Consider the following 22,682-nt stretch of genomic DNA (forward strand, 5'->3'; position numbering starts at 1 on the left):
TTTAGAAAACCACCACATTAAAAAATACTCAGTGGAAATTTTTCTTTTCAGCATTAATGCTTGTTCTCCCTGATATATGCCCTCATATTGATGCACCTTGCTCTTTCAAAATTATTTGTGCAACTGAAAAAAATATAAGTTAAAAAAATCCCTGGAGAAGTTTCCTGACTGAATTGTTAAGAAGTTAAGAACTTATTGTTTAAAATTTTATATAACATATAAAAATATATATAATACATATTTATATACACACAAATATATGTACTTGTGTATATATAATATATGCACAAATATATGCTATATATTAAATATGTAAATGTATGCATGCATTTATACACACACACACAGACACACACACACACACACACATGCACACACATACCCCAAGTCCTAGTCAAAGTTGGTTCTTAATTTTCTAAAACTTGAAGACAATACACTCATGGCCCATCCTGGGTTTCCTGCAGCTGTACTTTTTCCTGATCAAAACCTCATAAACTTTTTTTTGTTGGACACAATCTAGCAATGAGGTTAAAATCTCCAGGAAGCAACAGAGTTGGTCAGATTCCTAAATTCTGTGGCAGATAAGCTCCTGACAACCCAGAGTGTGCTCTACCTCTTCAACTACTTGATAATAAAGTTCCTCATGAAAAGCAACCTGCAGCTGATACTTTACTAATCCCAAAGCCTTGACCTTACAACCTGATAAAAACCAGTAAGTCCTCCAATTCTGAATAAGACAAGCACCCAAAACAACTGATTATATTTGCATACCTCAGATTTTTGAAAGCCAGGAAAAAAAAAATTCATTCCAAGAACAAACCAACCAACCACCACCACAACAAAAAACTTCACATAAATAAAAATATTTGCTGGGTGCCAATTCTCATTGCTAATCCTTTGCCCCGGAGAACTTTACCCACTACCCCCCAAAACCTAAATGAACTTTTGACAGCCCAGTTGAAAGAGTCTGCTCTATACTGGATACTGTGTCACTGTCCCAGGAGACAAGCGTTCTAACAGTGAAAAGAATCACTGTCTTCCACTCTTTTATACCAGAAGTAGATAATGAGCAGTGCCCCACAAAGGCAAGTTCACGGCAGATAAAAACAGAATCTCTCCTCTAAAAAAAGAAATTAATTGGATGATCACTTAGAACTCATGCGAATGCCCCTTCATCGCCCTGGCTTGGTGACATGCCATGATTCACAAATCCTTGCAAGGCAAGCCGCCGCAGATGCTGCTCGTTAACTTACGACATTCACTGCGCGCTGTTCGCAGGTAGCCCTGGCTTAGCCTTCACCATGGAGACTTCCCACAAGAAGCTGGAGCGCTCCTGGGCTCAGGCGTGTTCTTTCTTCCTTCCAGAGGAGTGAGAAATCCCTAGCGCGGGAGTAGGAGAGAAGAAAAAGGAAAAGGTAAATGCCTCATCCAATCACTCTGTTATCTCAACAAATGAAGTCTCGCGGATTTGATAACTCGCCAAAGACCATTTTCCAGCACGCTTTCCTTAAAAAAAAAAAAAAAAAAGTAATAATTTTGCTCCTGCCCCAGGAGACACGGCGACTCCTGGTCAGCTTCCCCCCCTCTGTCCCTCCCCACCCTTCCCCCTCCTCCCCACACACCCATAAAGTCGAAGCCAATTCTGGGGGACTCCTGATGTAATCCCAGCTGAGATGTCAACTTGCAACACGGTCTCATAACACGCCACCTGATTTTTACTCTCTGCAAAAGGGAAGGAGCTAGGACGATCACCTCTTGCCATTTTCATACCTCACTGGGTTGTTGGGAAGATCAATAATAAGATCACTCCTGCAAAGTACTCACAGTTCCCGAGAAGAAAGGCACTATGTAAACGCCAAGTATTATTAGTGGTCATAAGCCTGTTACTGAGCTCTGAGCCAGAATTTAAAAGCCAGCTTTGGCTAGCCACCAACAGTCCACTCTCCCTGGGGCACCCAAATGTGCAAAAAAAAAAAAAAAAAAGTCCGCATGGGCTGTATTGCTGAAACTTCCCTTGCACTGAGGGGTCCGGGGAAGCCCGGGACTGGAAACAGAGCCTTCTGGAAGCTCACGGAGAAAGAAAGTAAAGACCTGGATCAGAGCGGGAAGCAAAGGGGGGTGGGGCGTGGAAGGTGGGTGACAGAGGCCTGTGCAGGCACATCGTTCTTTGGTCCCTGCCATACAGTTCCCTCCGATGGCTGGGTGACAGTGTTTAGTGCACTGGAGGTTTGCAGGGCTGTGAAATTTTCCACTTGGCTGTCTGCCGTTCCTGCCCACCAAGGATAACACTTCCATACACACAGAAGTGGCACACCGAGGCCCTGCTGGAGAGGACTGGAGGATTTTTTGTTTGTTTGTTGCTTTTAAAGAAAAGCCCTATTCATATCCTGATCCTTAATATTTTCCACACCTGGATTTCTTGATTTTTTTTTTCCCTCCTTGAAGACAGAGCCAGGAACAGCTCTGCCTGGGCCAACATGATCAAGTTATTTCGACTCGTGTATTCTTGAGGAGCATGCCTGGGGTATGGGAACTTATGTGACAGGCTTTGGGGAGAGCAAGAAACGCAGAATATGTACTACGCTAGCGCCCTGTTTGCTTCCCAAACGAATCATCCACAAGTTCCCTTTCAAAGCTGCAAAGCACATGCCCAACAAAGGTGGGGGGCTCGGGACTAGTACCGTGGGTGTAACCCTGTATTCAAGGGAAAAATGTCCTGATCTCCAAAAAAAACCGCAAGAATGAATAATAGCAAATCTTCAATTTGGAATTGGTAAGACACTGACAAGTATACCTCAAAATAACTGAAAAATGGAGAGAAGAAAATGAGAATGGAGAGAAGAAAATTAGGACCGAAGGAAGAAAGGAAGAATCTGCTACAAATCGAGTTAACCAGGGCTTTTACAGGGAATACAGCTTACAAAGTACTTTCTTCCTTTTTTTTTATTGAGGTATAATTGATAGACAACATTATATTAGTTTCAGCTGTATAAAGTGCTTTCGTATTCATTCATTCATTCATTCACCAAATTTTTACTTGGTGCTTCCTATATTCACCAGGTTCTATGTTCATAATGGTGAACAAAACAGCCAAGGACCAGGCCTTTAAGGAGCTCACTGCATCAAGAGGAGGAGACAAGACCGAATCAGTGTATACCATTTGTAGTCCATGTGTGAAATTTGCAAATCGGATAGGCATTAGGAAGGAAAAAGAAACATTGTGATTTCTGATCCTATTGGGAGGACAGCAACTCCCAAGGAGGGGCTTCAGAAGGCTTTTCTTACAAAATGACCATGTGAGAGAAGTTCGGCAGGTAGAGAACACAGCCTCTGCATGATGTGATCTGACTGGATGTGTACAACTAGTTTCTGGTATTTTATCTTCTTTTTTTTTCCCGGCCACTTCAACTGGGTCTCCTTCATCAAGAAATGGGCCACAGAGCTGTTCTCAATACCTTGAAATAAGAGAGGATTCTTCTTCCCAATTGCCAGAACATCAGAACAACAAACACTAGTAATTTCTCCTAGAGGAACACGGTTCGATGCAGGTATTATACTTGATATGACAGAAAAGGAAGCCCCTGGTTTCCTAATGCATCTCAGGTCACCCCGTCTCTCGGGTCACCGGGTCATCACGGTTAAAGAAAAGGAAGCTCTCTGTTAACACCTGCGAGCCACAGGTGGAGTTAAGAAAACCCTCCCCCACCCCCCCACCCCCGAAGGGCTAAAAACAGATCACATTACATGTAAACTTCTGCAAAAAAAAAAAAAAAGATCTTCCTAGTGCCTTGCAGTAGGTTCCAAATTTGCTGGCTTCCTCTCTACTATTAAGATGTTTTTATTATTTTTCTCTTGGACTCCAAACAGCCTTTATGTCCCTGTCCTGGGCGCCTTCTCATTTGGGTCTTGCTTTGGTTACCTGTTTATTGACCCAGGCAAGCAGCATGGTGCAAAGCAATAAAAAGCAATGGAAATGTTGCGTTCATCTGAAGTGTTTTCTTGTTCCCTATCATCCCCGATCTGGTACAACATAATCCTTCCGCTAAGGAACATCAGCTAATTCGCTTTCTTCATCCTGCAAAATGAAGGCATCCTCAGACAGGTTCACTCATGTCCTCCCCGTGAATGAAGTAAGTCTGAAAGTGTGTTTGAAACAAATACGCCAAACTTCTACTTGAGTCTTGTCCCATCTAAAGACATCCAGGGCAAAATGTAATTTCCCCTACGGGTTTCTCATATAACCAAAGACATTAATAATACTTCAAGTTCAAAGTCTCGAAACACAACTCCTCGCTTTGACATCGCGGTTTTGACAAACTTTAGCAAACTGGGAAAGAAAAGAGAGAGCAGGAAAAAGGTCTTCTTGAATCCAAGCGGCCACTACCCCCCGCCATCAGACTTGGGAAATGATACCAGGCTGACAGTTTCATCCTCTGGTCCGGAGAAGAAAATGACACAATGCCAATTTCTTCCCCTGAATGCCCACAGCCCTTACAGTCTCGACCACACATTTTGCCTCGAGGTCCTTTTCAATTCAGCACTCCATTATACTGCCTTTCTATACTCCACTGGATTTACTTAAGTCTTGAAGGTTCAAAAAGTTTATAAGCTCCTTGATGAAAGAAACCTTGCCGTGCCTTTCTTTTGTAGCCCCCTCACAGTGTCTAGTAGGAGAGCCTGCATTTAAATTAAATGATCCATATCCAAAACCTGTTCTACAACTTAACCCTTACTCAAAGGAATGACTATTCTGTAGCTGTCATCTAAGCCCTTCCCACCTGTCTCCGTCCTCAGGGATCCTGTAGCTCCTTTGATGACTATCATCCACATGAAAGCCCTCCATGAATGGGAGAAAAACTAAGTTACAACTTTGCCTTCTCTCTTTTGTTCTTCCAACCCATTACATTTGGAGTCATTAGTGGCTTTTCAACAATTGCCATATATATCCTTGATTCTCAAAGCTTTCCCAAGCCACTGTTATAAGGAAACCCTGGCGGTGTGTGGAGGGGAGATGTGGATGCTCTGAGGCAGGGGCTCTTGAACCTGAACCATTATCAGAAAAATCCGGAAGTCGGGGCGCCTGGGTGGCTCAGTCGGCTAAGCACCTGCCTTTGGCTCAGGTCATGATCTCAGGGTCCTGGGATCAAGCCCTGCGTTGGGCTCCCTGCTCAGCGAGGAGCCTGCTTCTCCCTCTGCCTCTGCCCCCCACCCCCGCTGCTTGTGCTCTCTCTCTCAAATAAATAAATGAACAAATAAATAAAACCTTAAAAAAACCTGGAGGTCTTATGAAACACCTGGAGGTCACAGATGCCTCCCTCCCCCTCCCCCCAATTTCTCATTCATTAGACCTGTGGTGGGGCCAGAGAACCTGCATTTCTAACAAGTTCCCAGGGATTGCTGGTGCTGCTGGTCCAAGGACCACACTTTGAGAACCACTAAAGGTAAGCCTGCTCTAAAGGTAAGCCTTTCGGTCAATGACCTGGCCAGACAGAGGCTAAGAATCTTTTGGGTATAGTTAGTCACTCTAAGATGGCTACATTGGAAAGAGTAACACCTGTCTGGTCTAGAGGGGTGGCAAATGGCCACATACCTTATACTCTGGGGGAAATTTTCATTGCTTTAGCGTTGGGCTCTTGTCTGCTCTCCCCCTACCGGCTCTAGGTCCTCTCAGGGTCAATTCCGCCCTTCATCTCTCCATCAGTCTTTTTCTCTGCTAGAAACTTCTCGGCAGAAACACGCTCAGCCACTGCTATCCCTAGGAGACCTTCCCCAGGCTCTGTTATGTTCCCAAATAGCTGTGGCTTCTCTCCTGTTCACTAATGAACGTGTGAGTGTGGTATAAATTCATCGCTGGTATTGTACCAGACACAGCTTAACCTGCCTCCTAAAACCAGTGGCCTTTCCCTACCCGACTTCTCTTCTACTATTTGGTTATGGCTCCTCAATAGTTCCTTCAATTTCCTTTTACTTTTATTTAGTGGACTAGCATTTCTGCCTGAACTGTATCTTTCTGGAGGGACCTCTCCCCCATTCTTTTGTTACCAGGCTGGGGTGACCTCACGCCTTGGGTGCAAAGACAGGCACATGACCTAGTTCTGGAAGATTAGAATACGTATCCCTCTCACTACGATGACTGGTTTTAGGGACAGGCACATAACCAAAGCCAATCGGAGGCCTCTCTCGGATGGGCTGGAGCATGAAAATGTGGTCTCGTTAAGAGCTGTTTTTACTCCCTTGTGAGGAAAGCCCATTTGAGAATGAGGCTCTCTAACGGGGAGCAAAGCTGAAAGATGGAAGTCTGAGTCCTGATGACGGTGAGGGGTCTTGGACCCAGCCATGCCAAAAGTGAGATTTATCCCTGGATTTTTTAGTTACGTTGTGAGAGACAAAAATCCACAGTGGCCCCTTAGATTGCCCTATGTCCTAGTGCACACACACCTTCTCCTAGTTATTGAATCAAGCACTAATTCAGCGGCTGCCACTGTGAGGGGATTTTGCAGCTAAAAGTAAGGTCCCAAATCAATGGACCTTAACGTAGAAAGGTTACCCTTGGTGGGCCTGACCTAATCAGGTGAGCCCTTCCAAGGGACAGGCTCTTTCAAGAATGAGATTCAAAATGAGAGGACATATTTGGGGTGGGGGGGGTAGCACCACATGACAAGGTACTGGAGAGGCACGAGCTGACAGCCCTGGAATGGGGGCCTCAGGCCTACAGCCACAAGGAAGTAAGTTCTGCCAATCACCACATGAGCTTGAAAGAGGATGGCGGGCCCCCCGTGAAAACACAGTCCACCTTGATTTGGGCAGCCAGGTAAGCCATGGTAGCTGCAGAAACCAAGACAATGGGGGTGAGGTTTGAAACCACTAAGCATGGTAATTTGTTATGTAGCAATAGAAAACAAATACATATGAGATACAGTACGTTTGGGTGTTTTGTTTTGTTTTGTTGGCTTAAATCACCTTGAGTTTTATTTGCCTCTTGCAACCAAAATATCCTAGGACTCTTGATTCCTCCCGGATGGTTCTAATCTGTTGTTCCTCCCATCACTCTGTTGCTCCTCCTTCTTGGCTTATGTCCCTTCTTATTCCTTCTAACCGTAGGGTATGTGTTCCCCAAGGGTACACGCTCAGTCCCCTTCTCTTTCTTTGCTGATTTCCTTTTATTGCATAGAGTTTTTAAATCCGTATCCTAGGGCGCCTGGGTGGCTCAGTCGGTTAAGCGACTGCCTTTGGCTCAGGTCATGGTCCCGGAGTCCCGGGATCGAGTCCCACATCGGGCTCCCTGCTCGGCGGGGAGTCTGCTTCTCCCTCTGACCCTCTTCCCTCTCGTGCTGTCTCTCATTCTCTCTCTCTCAAATAAATAAATAAAATCTTAAAATCAATCAATCAATCAATCAATCAATCTGTATCCTGGGCCCTGGCATCTCCCCCTTTCAAGATGCTGGATAAATATGCAATCTCAAGAAATCACGTCTGTTTCAAAACTTCCCATTTTTGCCCCCAAACCAGTCCTCCTCTTCTAGCTCTGATTCTTGCTAATGGCAAGAATGTGTTCTTCTCTTCCTCCCTGAGCCCCTTGGTTGTCGAGTCTCATGGGGCCTGCACGCCAAGCCCACAAAGCCATGCTGGCTCAGACCCTGTTCCTCCACCAGCAGCCTGCTCACTGGTCTTCTCGCCTTCCGTCTCCTCCCTGCGCACCCTCTGAGTCATCCCTCTTGGATCGGACTTCCAAAAGTAGACTAGATAATACAACTTCTCCACGCTGTACCGTCACAGGTTCCTACGGCTGGTGGAACTCGTCCACAGTCTGAGGGGGAAGACCTTCAGTTTGGCCCCAGCTCCTTTTCCCCCTGACCTACGTTGTTCCGGCCAGAAGGCGCTGCTCCTTCACCTCTGAGAGCTCCCATTTCCACGCCACAGGTCCAAATCCAAGCCGCGCCTCCCAAGGCCCGCTCAAATCCTATTTTCCCATCACACTTTCTGCCATCCTGCTATCTCACAACCTTCTCAACCATCTGCTATCCCACGTCTGCAACTTCAGCCACCTGAGGGCAATCAAGGTCCAGAAGCCCAGGACCCTCCTTCTGATGTAAGGTCAGAAGGTCAACAGTAGCCTGAGGCCGACGTCATTCACTTCACTTAGCCCCAGCCGGGAGGCGTTCTATCATCTCACATCATCTCAAGAAGGAAGGTGAGTACAGCACAGTAAGATGTTCCGAGAGACAGAGACCACACTGACATAACTTATTTAAATGTGAACTCTGCTAGTTTTCTATTCCTTTTCCTTAGGATACTAGTAATTTTGTTCCATATGCTAAGACAGGCACCATTTCCCCATGCAGACTGCAGTAAGCTCTCTGAAGTCAGGGTGTATATTTGCCTTCTTGTAGCGCTTTTATAAATGGTAAACACTTGATAAATACTTGTTGGTGAACTGACTGCAAATGTGGTATTTTACTTTCACTCTGACATGTCCTCAAGTCTCTTTACTCTGTGGTTACCATATAGGAGAGCTCCCTTTCTAGTGACTTGGGAGAAAAATCATTACATAAGCCTCTATGGAAACTGCTCAACCAATGAAATGTTCTGCAAGAGCCTCCTTTTCCAACTCAGGACCAAAGCTGACTCTTTGTATTTTTGTTCTGAGGAAGAAAGAGAAGCAACCAGGGCTGCTGGAAATCGCAGAGTTCAGAAACACTTGGTCTGGATGAGCACGCTCAGCCCAGCAGGGTCCAGAGCCTCTGTCTCCACTCTGCTCACAAAAGAGCATAAATGTCAGTCACAGAGGGCCAAAAGCTCCTCTGTCCCCAAAAGGCAACGAATGTCAATGCAGAACTTTCCTGAGAAGATGGGTGTGCAGTCAGATTTTAAGAAGAGCTGGAGGAAGGTGAAGGGTGGGAAGAAGCCCAAACCTAAGGTATTCTGAAGAATAGGGTTTATTCGTCACATCATGGGATCCCTATTCAATCAACATTTGATGATTTGTGTGATTTATCCATTATAAAATCTTCTTCTAGACTGGTAATCCTTGGATTATGCTTTGAAATGCATTTGGGATATTTTCTCCTGATATTGACTGGTTTGTGTTTAGGTAATAAAAACTAAAATTAGTATGTGTCTAAAGAACACATCATCAGAGAAATACATATGCTGGGAAAAAATCCTCTGATGAAACTTAAAAAAAATTATAATTCATGTTGATTCACGCCACTGTTTCTCTCCTACTATTTAGCAGAGCTTATCACACAAAGGTAAGCCTTTATCCACACATATATAGACTCGGCAGGTGTCTACGTGCAGGTTACACCTCCTTACCAGCATAAAGCAAAGTTTGCTAAGAGATATAATTATGCATCCAGAGAAAAGTATGTCGGCATGGCAAGAATAAAATGAAAATACATATGAGAAATACCTCATCTGCACTGAATAGACGTAGAATGATATCTCTAGGAAAGCATAATTTTAAAAACCAAGATGGCACGTGCTCCTTACTGACAATTTCTTCCTGGCCTTATTTAAGACTTTGCTCACGAGGGGTTGCCGGAGCCCATCAGAAGGCACTTGGCCCAGCACACAAAGGAATCTTGCTCAAGAAGCCCAGACAGCACACTGAGGCTCCACATTCTCCGGGTTACGAGTCCCTTTCACGCTGCGGTGAGTCATCACACACCTTCTCCCTGAAGGAGTTGTATTCATGCTGCTTGAGAAGGCCAGTGTTTAGTGTGGGTGTTGCAGAAGGGCTTGGTAAAAATGGGGAAGGTGGGGAGGGGCCTGCACTTCATGGGTTGATCATTCACAAAAGCAGTTACAAATCAGGAGCAGTGAGGGTCCATCTGGAGACTTTGGGAGGAGTGCTCTGACTTCGGCTTTCAATTTCTGCTCTTCTGGCTCTAGGACAAAATTTAGTAAATCAGACCAAAATTTAGAACACATATTAGTAAACGTTCTAAGAAAGAAATGTAAATATTTCCCCCTCGTTCTCTTTTGACATAATATTAGGAGTTCTACGATAGCATCTTCATTTCATTTGGTCTGACTTCACAAAATACCAAACGATGGGTCAAAGTAAAATGACAAGACAGAATCCACATACCACCACCACCCCCGACCTCCCTACTTTTGAACAGATAACGAGTAATAGAATTCACCAAAGGTATTCAAAACAGAACTCTGGAAGCATCCTATCAAAGCCACAACTTCCTTTTCATTTAATGAAATACTACTACATAGAAACACAGCTGCAACCAGGACCTCACCTCATGCTTTGGAAGTAAGCTGGAGTATGATTACATGAAAAAGGCTATTCAGAGATTTTTTTAAACCAGAATTACTTTTCCAAACTCAAGATCGGCACAACTACCCAACTTTTGCATAATGTTCGGATAAGAGGACTTTCTGTAATTGTATTAAGCAAATCTCATTTGTCTTCCTTTTTGTCTGCTTTATTGAATTAATAAAGCCAACAAATATAATGACCCTATGTATTCTTTAAAAATTTTTATTTATTTATTTGAGAGACAGTGAGAAAGCATGAGCAGGAGGGGCAGAAGGAGAGGGAGAGAGAATCTCAAGCAGATGAGCACGGAGCCCAACACGGGGCTTTATCTCACGACCCTGAGATCATGACCTGAACTGAAACCAAGGGTCAGACGCTCAACCAACTGAGCCACCCAGGTGCCCCTAGTGACCCTGTATCTTAATCTCTCTTTTCATACCATTCCAGGTAGTTGCCTCCTTGTTTAACTATTACAACTTTCTGATGCAATGAGAACAAAAGTGTTGCAGGACAAAGAGGCTATTGTAAACTCCTCTCCTTTTGGAGGAGGCTTAATAAAACTATTCGAGCTTAAAACCCTAGATTTCAATGGTCTCAGCTGTAAACACCGAGTAACAGAAATGCCACTTGGCATGAAGTCTGGGGATTACCTGTTGAAACACCAAAGGCAGGTATACTTTGATGTGGGTTAACTGGTGCCGAGGAACTACCAAGAAATACAATTACTCTTTTTCTATGAATCTGGAAGTGAAGATTTGATACCGTATTTGGAGCAAAGATGATCCACGGCGTGGTGGTGGGGGGAGCATGGGGGAGGGGGTGCCAGAGCTTGCGCATGCCTCCTTGAGCCCCTTACAAGTAACACTGTCTAAAGAGACACCTCCTATTTCACTTGCTACAATGTTTAAAGCCCAAACAAAGGGAAATACCAAATATTATTTTCTGAGTAAAGGACCCCTGGGGCAAGATGCAGCCACAATTTGCCTTCAGTCCTGAAACTCCATCAAAATACCTGATGAGGGTGTTTCATCAAAAATCCCAAGGAGTTTCTTGACATAATGAGCATTCTAAAAGTTTCCTACATCTCTTTAAAAATAAATATTAAAAAACTCCATAGACATAGCAACATCTGTTTGTCAGATGGCCCGAGAACACACATTCTCAGGGAACAGCATTGCCCCCCTCCCCATTTCTATCAGAATAGAAAGAATAAGGGGTTTTCTCCCCTCCTCCTTCAGCCTCCGGATTTAGGGGTTTATCCTCATATCATGGCTCAGGGGATTCTCACACTTAACTCCCAGCATATCAAAAGAGGAGAAAATCTCTTGCTCCTTAATTGTTTTGTCGAATAAGCTCTCAAAAGTTCATTTTTGTTACCTTTTTCCAGGCAAAATAAGAGCCCTTTTACAAAAATTCTATTGCTAAAACAATGGAATTCTCCCGGGAATGACTTCGTTATGGAAATGAAGTGACAGCTTCTTTTATCTAGCCAGGCAGAAAGTCTGCATTTATAAAAGGCATTCAGAGCACTCAAGTGCTGTGTGTGGGCGGGCATAAAATGCTATTTTTAATTCAGATTGCAGCATTCCTCCTATACAGGTCTTTCAGATAATCATAATCATAATAACACTGATCTACAAAAAAACAAAAACAAAACAAAACAAAACAAAAGATTCCCAATGCTGCTGCCCCCAGCAGAAAAAGAGAGGAAGAAAAAAAAATTAGGAGAATGACAAATACAGTTTCCTTCCACATGTGGACCACTCCGTAGGCTCCGAGATCAATCTCTAAAGCTATCTGAGCTGACTACCTATTACCCAGAATTAAAAGCACTTAAGCTCTGTGAGTAACAGCATCCCATTCCACACACATTTACATTTCTGTACGTGTGACTTTCATTGTGAATCTGCAGGAATCACCTGTGTCTGCCGGAAATACTGGGAGAGTTCCTCCACCTGTTCTCAAGAGTGAACAGTCCTTGGTGATGCAGTGACGGAGGAGTCCGTCTATGTGACAGGGCCACACTGGAAACCCGGTTTCTGATTTCAAAACCTGGAAGGCCCCGCGGGTATTCAAGAGGCGCTTGAGCTTCTGTTTGGGCAAACGCAGAGCTTTCCAGGTCAGGTATGGAATCTGCAGATGGTCTGCCATGTTCCTCCTACTGGCTCTGCTGGGGACCAAAGCCTGAGGAGGGGTGATGGATGGAAGTCTGGGTAGGGAAGAGGAGACCAGTGTCGATGATGCTGCAGAAGTATGACACTGGAGAGAAAGAAGTGTAGGATCAGAGGCGAATTACGAGGATAAAGGATGGAACAAGACCTCTAGCAATGGCTAAGTGACTGGTTTACGACCACTCGAGCAGGATTAGAGATGGGCGAACAGACAGGGTCAGAGAGAGATTTTGTAATTGAAGTAAAATTCACACAACATAAAACTCACCATTTTAATCATTTTTGAAGTGTACAGCCCAGTGGTTTTTACCACTATCTCATTCCAGAAGATTTTCATCATCTCAAAAAGAAACTCCATACTCATTCTCCATTCCCACCCTCCTCTCTGTTCCTGGCAACCACTAATCATTTTCTGTTCTATGAATCTGCCTATTCTGGATGTTGCACATAAATGGACTCATATAATATGTGGCCTTTCGTGGCAGCCTTCTTTCACTTAGCATCATGTTTTCAGGTCTCATCCAGTACTTCATTCCCTTCCTGGCTACATAATACTCGGTTGTATGTATAGACCACATCTTGTTTCTCTATCAGGTGATGGACATTTGGGTTATTTCCACCTTGTGGCTATTTTAGGAAGAATGCTACTTTGAACATTCTTCTACCTATTTTTGTTTGAATGCCTGTTTTCAGTTCTCTTGGGTGTACACCGGGGGGATTGCTGGGTCATATGGTCATTCCATGTTTTTACATTTTAAGGAACCGCCAAACTGGTTTTCCACGGTGGCTGCACCATTTTCTGGAAATGTATGAAGTCTCTGATCACCCCTCTTTGCCAACATTCGTTATCCCCTTTTTATTTTTCATTATGGCCGTCCTAATGAGTATGAAGTGGGATCTCGCTGCGGTTTGGACTGCATTTTCATAGCCACTAATGATGCTGAATGTCTTATCAATGTGCTCGGTGGCCATTTGTATATCTTCTTTGGAGAAATGTCCATCCAGTCCTTTGTCCATTTAAAAACTATCTGTCTTTGTGTGGTTCAGTTCTAAGACTTCTTTATATATTCTGGAAGCCAAACTGACCAGATACATGATTTGCCAATATTTTCTCCCATTCTGTAGGTTGTCTTTGGACTTTCTTGATAGTATCTTTTGAGTCACAGAAGTTTTTGATTTTGTTGAAGTCCAATTTATCTATTTTGTTGTTGTTCCTTGTGTTTTTGGTGTCATATGTAAGAATCCATCGCCAAACCCAAGGTCATTCATGAAGATCCACTGAATTTTTTTCTTCTAAGAGTTTTATAGTGTAGCTCTTTCATGTAGGTTGTTAACCCATCTTAGTTAATCTTTTGTATATGGTATGTGGAGGGTCCAGCTTTCATTTATTTTGCCTGTGTCGCATGTGTTCTTGCCAGTTGTCCTAGCGCCACTTGTGGAAAAGAGGTCAAAGAGGTTTTGAGTATGGAATTATTTTGGTCTGTTCTCTTTTTAAAAAGGTGTTGTGTGTGTATGTGTGTGTGTGTGTGTTTTAATTTTGCAAATTACCTTTAAGTGACTTCGTGGTTACAGTGAATACATCCCACATTTTGAAGACGTAACAAGTTTTCAAGGGCCCTGACGGGACAGGACCATAATCCTGAGCTTTCAGGGAAGGCAACCAGCTGTTGGGTGGTGCTTTTGCAGGGACCAATTTCCAAAAGCAACAAGGAGCCTGAAATTGCTCGGTTTTCTGTTCTTTTAGTTCCATTTGTTTCCATGTCTATTCCCCTCTAGTCAACGGCTTTTGTCCTTAGATATCTAAACACCTCTGTTCTCCCCACCCCAAAACCCACCTATTGAACTGGCTCTTTAGAGAGAACTTAATAATCTAATTTATAGTACGCCAGACATAACATACATCTAGTATGATGTCCAAGTCCCAGTTTTAGGCAAAAAGAATTAAAGTTTAGAACTCCAGGTATCTGCAGAACAGGCAAATCCATACAAGCAGAAAGTAGATTGAAGGCCAGGGGTGGCAGGAGGGGAAATGGGATTAATCACTTAATGGGAATGGGGTTTTATTTGGGGGACATAACATGTTTTAGAGACAGATGAGGGAGATTCTTGCAGTAAGTATTGCTGATTGTTCACCGTCAATGGTTGTTTTATGTATCGTGAATTTTACCTTAATAAAAGGAAATCACACCTGAGAGCAGTTGGACTAAAAAAACAAAAACAAAAACAAAAACCAGAATTCCAGGTATCTGTTCAGCCACTGGAAGAACTGGAGACTTTCAAATCCCGCTACAGCACTGTTTCTCAAACTTGGCTACACACTGAGATCGCCTGGGGAGCTTTAAGAATCCTGATGCCTGGGATCCACCTGCAGAGATCCTCACTTAATCGGTCCGGGGTGCAGCCCGGGCAATGTGATTCTAATGTACAACCCCAGTGGAGAGCCAGTGCCCCAAATGAGTTGTCAGAATTGGCTCCTTACTCCTCCACCCTTGAAGCCAGCCTTCCTAGCCACCTTACGCTACGAGTGGTGTGTTAGGGATGTACATTCTTCCATTTTTTTTTAAGTTTTATCATTTCCAATTAAAACTAACAAAAACTGAATTTCTTCTATTAGTTCTCATTTAATCTTCCCCCAAAGGCTGTTAGCAATTCCACTGACCAATGACCAAACCAACAGAGATTAAGCAACAGCCCCAGACCCCAAAACTTGCAAGTGCCGAGAAATGGATTTCAGTGCAATTTCTTTCAACCACAAAGTCTGTACCGTGTAAGCCCTCTAGGTACTTTTAAAAGAGCCAACCGTTAGGAGGACGGTCCTATTATTTGGTACCGAGACCCACAAAGCAAGCAGCCCCTTCACATCTTCCATCCAGCACTCATATTGTGGGATGGGGCTGAGGGTGTGTCCTCACTGAAGAGATGGTGATATTTACTGTCCTTTCTGTTGCATGTGCCATGGGTGTGTGAGTGTGTGTGAGTGTGTGTGAGTGTGCGTATGTGTGTGTGTCCATACAAAGGAAGTGGGCCTCGGGGGTATATCTGAATTCAGGAAGATAGGACATGATTCCAAAAATGCAGCTGGGTCAGGTTTTCAGAGACAGCTGGGAGGCAGTAATTCTTTCCAGTATTTTGATAAGATTGGCAACAGGCAACGATATACCTTTATTATGGTGCAAGAATAACAAACACTGAGGGGACTAACACTTCATTCATTTGTGAATTTAATCTGATGCCTACATATGATTACAAAACTCCAACGGTTGAAGACAGCAAGGCCAAAGGATATCAGGCAAAAATCTCCAATCCTTAAATACTCAGGTTCTTGTAGTGGGGAAGGTACAACGTCCACATAATATCATCTTGCCTCCTGAAGCACAGGGCACATTAACAAACCTTTACACAACAGCAGAATAAAGTCAGAATTGGTAAAAAAAAAAAAAAAAAAAAAAAAATCTATTGGTAATAGTGGTAAAAGCTGGGAACTGGGTTTCAAGTCACTTTTTCCTCCTCAAACATGTGCACTCAAACCAATGTGTGGGTCTGGGCATGCGTGCTTGTGCGCACACACACACGCACACACCAGGCTTGAAGGAAGAACACATTCTCAGTCCTGTCATTTTTCATAGGCCGAATTTACTTGTCCTTAAGAAAAGAGGTGGTGGGTGCACTGCTGTTATTCTCTGTGTACTACAGAAGGAAGCTGGGAGAATTTCTGTCCAACAGACTCAGACGCTAGAAAGGAGTAAGGATTTGCCTGAATGTTTTCTTAGGCTAGGATCAGAAGAGCGTTAGATGAGAAAAGTTTTTACAAGTGGGGGTTGTACTGCTTGTTTCCTAATTGTAGTGAATCTGTCAACTTTCTTTCCAGTGTATCAAGACTTTACTCTTCAAAATCATTCTCAGTGTGCTCTGAATTGCTATACTTTTAAGCTAACTACTTCTCAAAGCGCTGTTTAAAAACTGACATCTTCAACCACATTTCAGGCTGAGAATATATCTAAATTTGCAAAGTCTCATTGGTTCTTGAGAGAGTGCTACTTTAAAAAATATACTTGACAGCCAATCTCTTGAAAATGATTTGTGCAGAAATTGTGTTCAAATTACTTTATGCCAAGACATTTAAGAGAGAATGTGGTTTTCTTTGTAATAGGCTAAAAATAATGATATCCTTTATCTTCAACTGAACATGTACATATGTTGTATAAGCTGTTGCATTTAAACAAATTGAAAAACAGTAGGATTCTGGCTCTAGTCCATAAAGAAACAAAACTTGCCCAGAATATCATTTTAAGCATTAAAAAAGTACAATTAACTGTTATTTTCTACAAAGTTCGATCTTACATACAGAATCAGAGTTGTCAACCAGGTCCAAGGCATCAAATTATAAAAGTCAGTATCTCAACAACACACGGGAAACAGAAAAAAACAGCCAGTGCACTCCAATTTTTACATAGGGAAAAAGAGTAAGGGGGAAGTGCATTTATATTTCTACAAATTGCTTTTGAGTGAGTGGGCAATATGCTACTGAAATTGACCCCATGGAAATAGCATGCAAATCAGATCCTTAAAATAATTCCCACTGGACATTTTATTGAGTGTGTATCATGTGCAAAGTGCTGCTAGGTGAGGTACAAAGTTCAGAAATAGATAAAACATATCCATTGCTTTGAATGCAGGATATTGATTTTTAAAACAAAAAAATAATTATAACCAATTCCAATAATTTTTGGTAAGTCCTCATCACCAACAGCAGTTTTTTTTTTAAATCTGTGATTTGGTCTGTTTGTTTGTTTGTTTTTAGCCAGAACCCTATCTTCAAAGGAAATCTTGCATAGAAACACACCAGGCAGTCAAAAATCCACATGTAACTTTAACTCCCCCAAAACTTAACTGCTAATAGCCTAGTGTTGACTGAAAACCTTACCAAGAGTCAAATGACACATATTTTGTATATTGTATATATATTACATGCTGTATTCTTCCAATAAAGTTAGCCAGAGAAAATGTTATTAAGAAAATCACAGAGAAAATACATTTACAGTACTGTACAGTAAAAAATCCACAAATAAGTGGACCCACAGTTTCAATCTGTATTGTTCAAGGGTCAACTATACATAAGACAAATAAAATTGAGGCTATTCATTTTGACCTATATTTATAGGTTCCCCACCTCTCTACCCATCACAACCAAGGACTTCTGAAGGCAGCCTTCATGGGGTGGGGGGGTTGGTGGGCTTTGAGAAATCCTTAGGCCACTGGAGAATGTGATCTGACCTCCATTGGTCTGAGGAGTCCAGACTCCTTAAACATGGCGTAAGAGACCTTCTGTGCTTTGCTCCTTTACTTCACCGCCTTACAAGCTCACCACCCCACCAGTCACACAATGCGTCATCAGTGATGGAGTACCAACTGTTCACTGTACACACTGTGTACCATGTTGTTTGTTCCCCATGCTTTGTCCACGGTGTTCCTTAGCGGGTGATCTCTTCATGCCCCTCGCCTATGTGATGAGTGCCCAAGACACCCCACAACTCTGCACAGTTAGATACCATCTTAACTCCATATATGCATTCATTTTTTCCCTACCGTGTTGGGTGGTAATTATTGTTCATGTGGCCTTCACCGAAACTAACTCACGGGTAACTCAAAGACAAAGAGTGTATTGTATTTATAATTGTGCTCCAGCTTTCGGCACAGGGCTTGGCACCTAATATGGGATTAATAAATGTTGAGTGAATGAATAAAGATGGACAGATGGGTGGACGGACGGACGGACAGATGGATGGATGACATGGCTTGCTGTACTTTAATCAAACTGCTGGAAAACATTTATAAGTGCACATTTATATTAAATCCGTATTTTTTTTTAAAAATTCTGATAAAGTCCACAGAACATAAAATTTACCATCCTAACCTTTTTTAAATGTACAGTTCAGAGGCATTAAGTAAATTCACACCGTGTACAACCATCATCACCATCCATCTCCAGAATTCTTCATTTTGCAAAACTGACATTCTTACCTACACATACACTCAAGAAACTCTAACTACTGTAATTTAATGATCTAGGGTGTGGAATACCCAGCTTCTTCGCTTCCCTTTTGCCCCCACCTGCTGTATAGCTCATGCCTTTTCATCCACACTTAAGATGTTCCTTCGTGAGAAATGTGGTCAATGTGGTCGAGGCATGTGGTCAATGAAACTCCTAGCTAGTAGTTTAGCTACTAGCTAGCAGCTTAGGTTGTCCAAAATGAATTTTCTGAATTGTTTTTCCTAAGCTCTCCCTGATTCTTACTAACATGAATTGTTAAGAGTCAGCTTTCAACCCTGGGACTATTTTGGGCTTCACGGAAAGCATGCTTTTAAGGAGCCTGTGTATAAAAGGGCCTAGAAACAACACGCGTAGCCTATATGTGATATCCACGTGAGTTTTTCATATTTCGACATTTCTGAACTTACAACTTGTTTTACATATGATGAGTACATAAAAAAGTGGTAGCATTTCTATTTTTCCCCCAAGAAACTAATCATTAAATCTGTGTTGCATCTTATAATCAGGGCATCAGAGAAATTAGGGCAAGCTGGTAAATATTTCATATTTGTACAGAAAGATGTTTAGTTTAAAACATTGGCATATCACGATCCCACTTTCAATCCTACACGTAGAGGAGTCTAAAGCAAAGAAGTAAAAGGACTTGAAGAGGGTGATAAGTCGCTCTGGTGAATGGAGGGAGGCCAGCAGTGGGCAGCAAGGGACCTGGACGTGAGGCCAGGATCTAGTGCCAACTGCCACCCTGTGAAAATCTCTCCACTGCTCTGGCCTCAGATTCTCCACGTATAGATTACATGGGGTAGATTAAAATTCAAACAGGGTTAAGCTCTTCCTGACCTCCTTCTTATACCAACATCTAGCAACTCTCTGACCCTGCTCTAGAGTCCTCGCCGGGACACGAGCTACAGGGCCAACTGGTCTCCTTTGCATGGTTGGTTCTAGCATCAGATAACGGGGAGAGCCCACCTCCTCCTGAGTTCAGCTCTCCTACTTCCACTTTTGAAGTTCTGTAACTCTAGCTCTGTTTTCCAACTTGGATCATTACTACTGCTTTCTACTTCCCAGCGGCTAATTACATACTCCCTCCAGGGAACCTAGGCCACTGTGTGAGGGGCCAAAACTTGGCCAGACACAGCCTACAGTTCTCCCGCCTAGCTGTGGTCAGCCCAGATGCCTAGACACACATGAGGAAGCCACTCAGTCCCTGCCTGAAAGAAGGCATCACATCGGTGGCCCAGATGTCCACCTTCTTGACTGACTGATACACCTATCCTCTGCCAAGCTTAACCCACCAGTGCCACAGAACCAGAATTTCCTTCACCAAGAATGAAAAAGGTCCCTGTCGGTTGTGCCTAGGTGCTGATATCAGTACTATTTTTGAGTATTCTAACATTAGGTCAGGCTGGACATCCCAACCCTTAAAAAGTTAATTAGGGAAAGAACGCACGTAGGCTTCATTTGAGAGGAAAAGTGCATTGGCAGCGTCTAAAATAGAAAGTTAAATACAGCAATGAGATCTTGAAATTTCCCCTTGCAAAAAAAGGGGGAGGGTGGGATTTAACATGAACACGAGCCAGATTTGCTGAAAAAGCAGTCTTTGTTCCTCAACAAAACTGAAGCTGACTCTTTACAGAGTACTTACATTTCCTAAAATATTGTACTATAACTGACCCGTGGACACTGTCACCAGGCCCCTATTCCAAAGGCACAGGGAGAACCAACAGTATATAAAGAAAGCAAATTAGGGTCTCAGGGATGATTTCAGATGATTGAGAACATCAACTGTGATGCTTCTATCTTTTAAGCATTTAAGTAATTTTAGTGTTGCTTCACTTGCCAGACTACATGAGTTACAAAAAAATCTCTGCTTTCTGTGGGTGGGGAAGATGGGTGAAATAGGTGAAGGAGATGAAGAATACACCTATCATGACGAGCACACAGTCATGTATAGACTTGTGGAGTCACTGTATTGTACACCTGAAACTAATATCATGCTATACGTTAACTATACTGGAATTCAAATTAAAGACTTAAAACAAAAGTCTCTGCTTTCTCTTAAAAGCCTCCACATGCCCAGAGACTGTGAATGATATTACATCGAACAGCACACGGTCCCATTTCCTCCCATCAGAAATCCGCCTCAGTGATTCTCCTCTGTACTTCCTCTGTGGGACAGTGTCTCGTCCCAGGCTGAGAGTATCACGGTTTTGGCAGAGAACTGACTGAAAATCTTGGCATCGGGGCTTACTATAAGCTGAGTTTACACAGGAATGGAAGAACATCGGAAGCTCTGGAAAAATAAGAAATATTTCTAGGGTAACACAGAAGTTGGCCTTTTAGCTGGTGACTTGTTTTCATGTGTCCGCATGCTGTGACTTATCACTGGAGGAACATAGAGCAGGCGGTATGGTTTCAAGTTCATCATTTTATTAAGCACCAAATCATAGGGAGGAAGAGTTTTAAGGAACATTGTCACTTGGGGGTTGTAAGATTTTTTTTTCTCTAGTATGGTTTTACTAAATACTTTTACATAAGCAACGTTGGTGCTCTCCCCACACCACCTCCCTGTTTTTTTAATTTCCAGAAAATAAGATATTCTTGCGTAGGTCAGACCACCAAGCAGTAGTTCAGAAAAGGGTGATTTTAGCTTTAATTCCTCTCCTCACTCCATATTTAATGGTAGCTAAGACATTTAAATTCACTGGAAAACAGAGAATCCATTTACATGTTGAGTTTAAAAATATTGTCTTATTCAAAAGTGTTAAGAGGATTGATGAGTTAATATTGGTAAATCACTTTGCAATTCCCAGGTCAAAGATGTGAAATGAACATTATCATTATTTGTTTCAGTGGAATCTCAATGATGAACTATGATCTAGTGGGCCTAATTAGGATTTTAAAAAGCCCATTAACTTTGAGATAAGAGGGAGAACTCTTTTGCAGTACTTTTACCTAAGTGAGTAAAGCTCATGTCCATGATTATTAAAAACATCATCCGATACCATGTAATAAGTTCATATAGGTAAAAATTAACCAAAGGATGGATGGATGGATGGGTGGATGGGTGGATGGATGGGTGGATGGATGGATGGATGGATGGATGGATGGATGGATGGATGGGTAGATGGTTGGCTAGACAAATGGCCAGCTGTCAACCAATTACATATACTCCTCCAATGTTATATTAAGGCTGCTCCTTTAGAACCCTGTCTTCCTAATCCAAATCATCACTGCAGAAACAGATCTTAGAATATAATGTATTTCAATTATGGAATCACATTTATAAGTTTAGGGTTGGGAATTTACAGTATGGATTTGTCCGGTTTTTGAGATAATGCAAATCCTTTTGGTTTACTATCTGTTGCTATTCTTTCCTCTGTTGCCAAACTGATAAAACAAAGATTTTCTATTATATTGTACTGAGAAATCATGAACTCTAGCAAGTGTTTGATAATAATGAATAAATTGATGGATGAATAGGTAATAAGAGGTATCACTCAATCACAGTGTTGAAGAGCAGAAGGAACCTTGAAAGATTTCTCATACCTCTAGGAAAGACTAAACTTCAAACATGCCAGACCCATATTATTCTTAAGCATTTATGAGAAATGGGCTCATTCAGTATATTAGCGTTTAAGGACTTTTACTGTGTGGAAACTCTTCCTTATACTTAAGTCTCCAAAGTCAAGTTTATAATTTATCATGATTGCCTGATATAAGGTAAGGTTTTTCCCAAATGCACCCCCCAGAAAAGAATGACTTCCCTTAATTTTTGAATCTTTATAAAACTTATCATATTATTTGTTGCTCAATAAATATTTTTTGAAACAACAAATATCTTTTTATGGGAAACATATCCCCTTGAAACCACCTGGACCAACTGCTGGTTTTGCACACCTATAAAAGTCAACTAACAGAATTTTTTGTGAGGAAGAAAATAAATTTAACTAGTAATTACTCTTGGGAGTATGACTTTACAATCACAAACACTGGATGTTATTATAAATTTAAAAAAGCATTATAAAGATTGCTTCCAAAAGCAATACAATAAATGGAAGTTGTATAATTCATGAATAGATACTCACTGGAAGAACGGACTAATATTGGTTGGGACCCACATTGTTACAGTAATAGTTCCCAATATATCTTGCCTCCTTGTGTCCATGGTCACATTAACTGTGAG

The 22,682-nt window shown here is 42.3% G+C and overlaps 1 protein-coding gene across 13 annotated transcripts in view; it reads right to left on the minus strand.

Annotated features, from left to right (window-relative positions):
* ATXN1 (ataxin 1) overlaps nucleotides 1-22,682 on the minus strand; it is a 397,428-nt gene that overhangs the window by 155,553 nt on the left and 219,193 nt on the right. For all 13 annotated transcript variants that reach the window (XM_027603224.2, XM_027603222.2, XM_027603221.2 and 10 more), the window contains one exon: nucleotides 1,254-1,380. The gene's annotated coding sequence lies outside the window, so the exon portion shown is untranslated. The remainder of the gene's footprint in view (nucleotides 1-1,253; nucleotides 1,381-22,682) is intronic.

The sequence above is a fragment of the Zalophus californianus genome, chromosome 7 (genome assembly GCF_009762305.2).
Source record: "Zalophus californianus isolate mZalCal1 chromosome 7, mZalCal1.pri.v2, whole genome shotgun sequence".
In the NCBI taxonomy this organism is placed as follows: Eukaryota; Metazoa; Chordata; class Mammalia; order Carnivora; family Otariidae; genus Zalophus; species Zalophus californianus.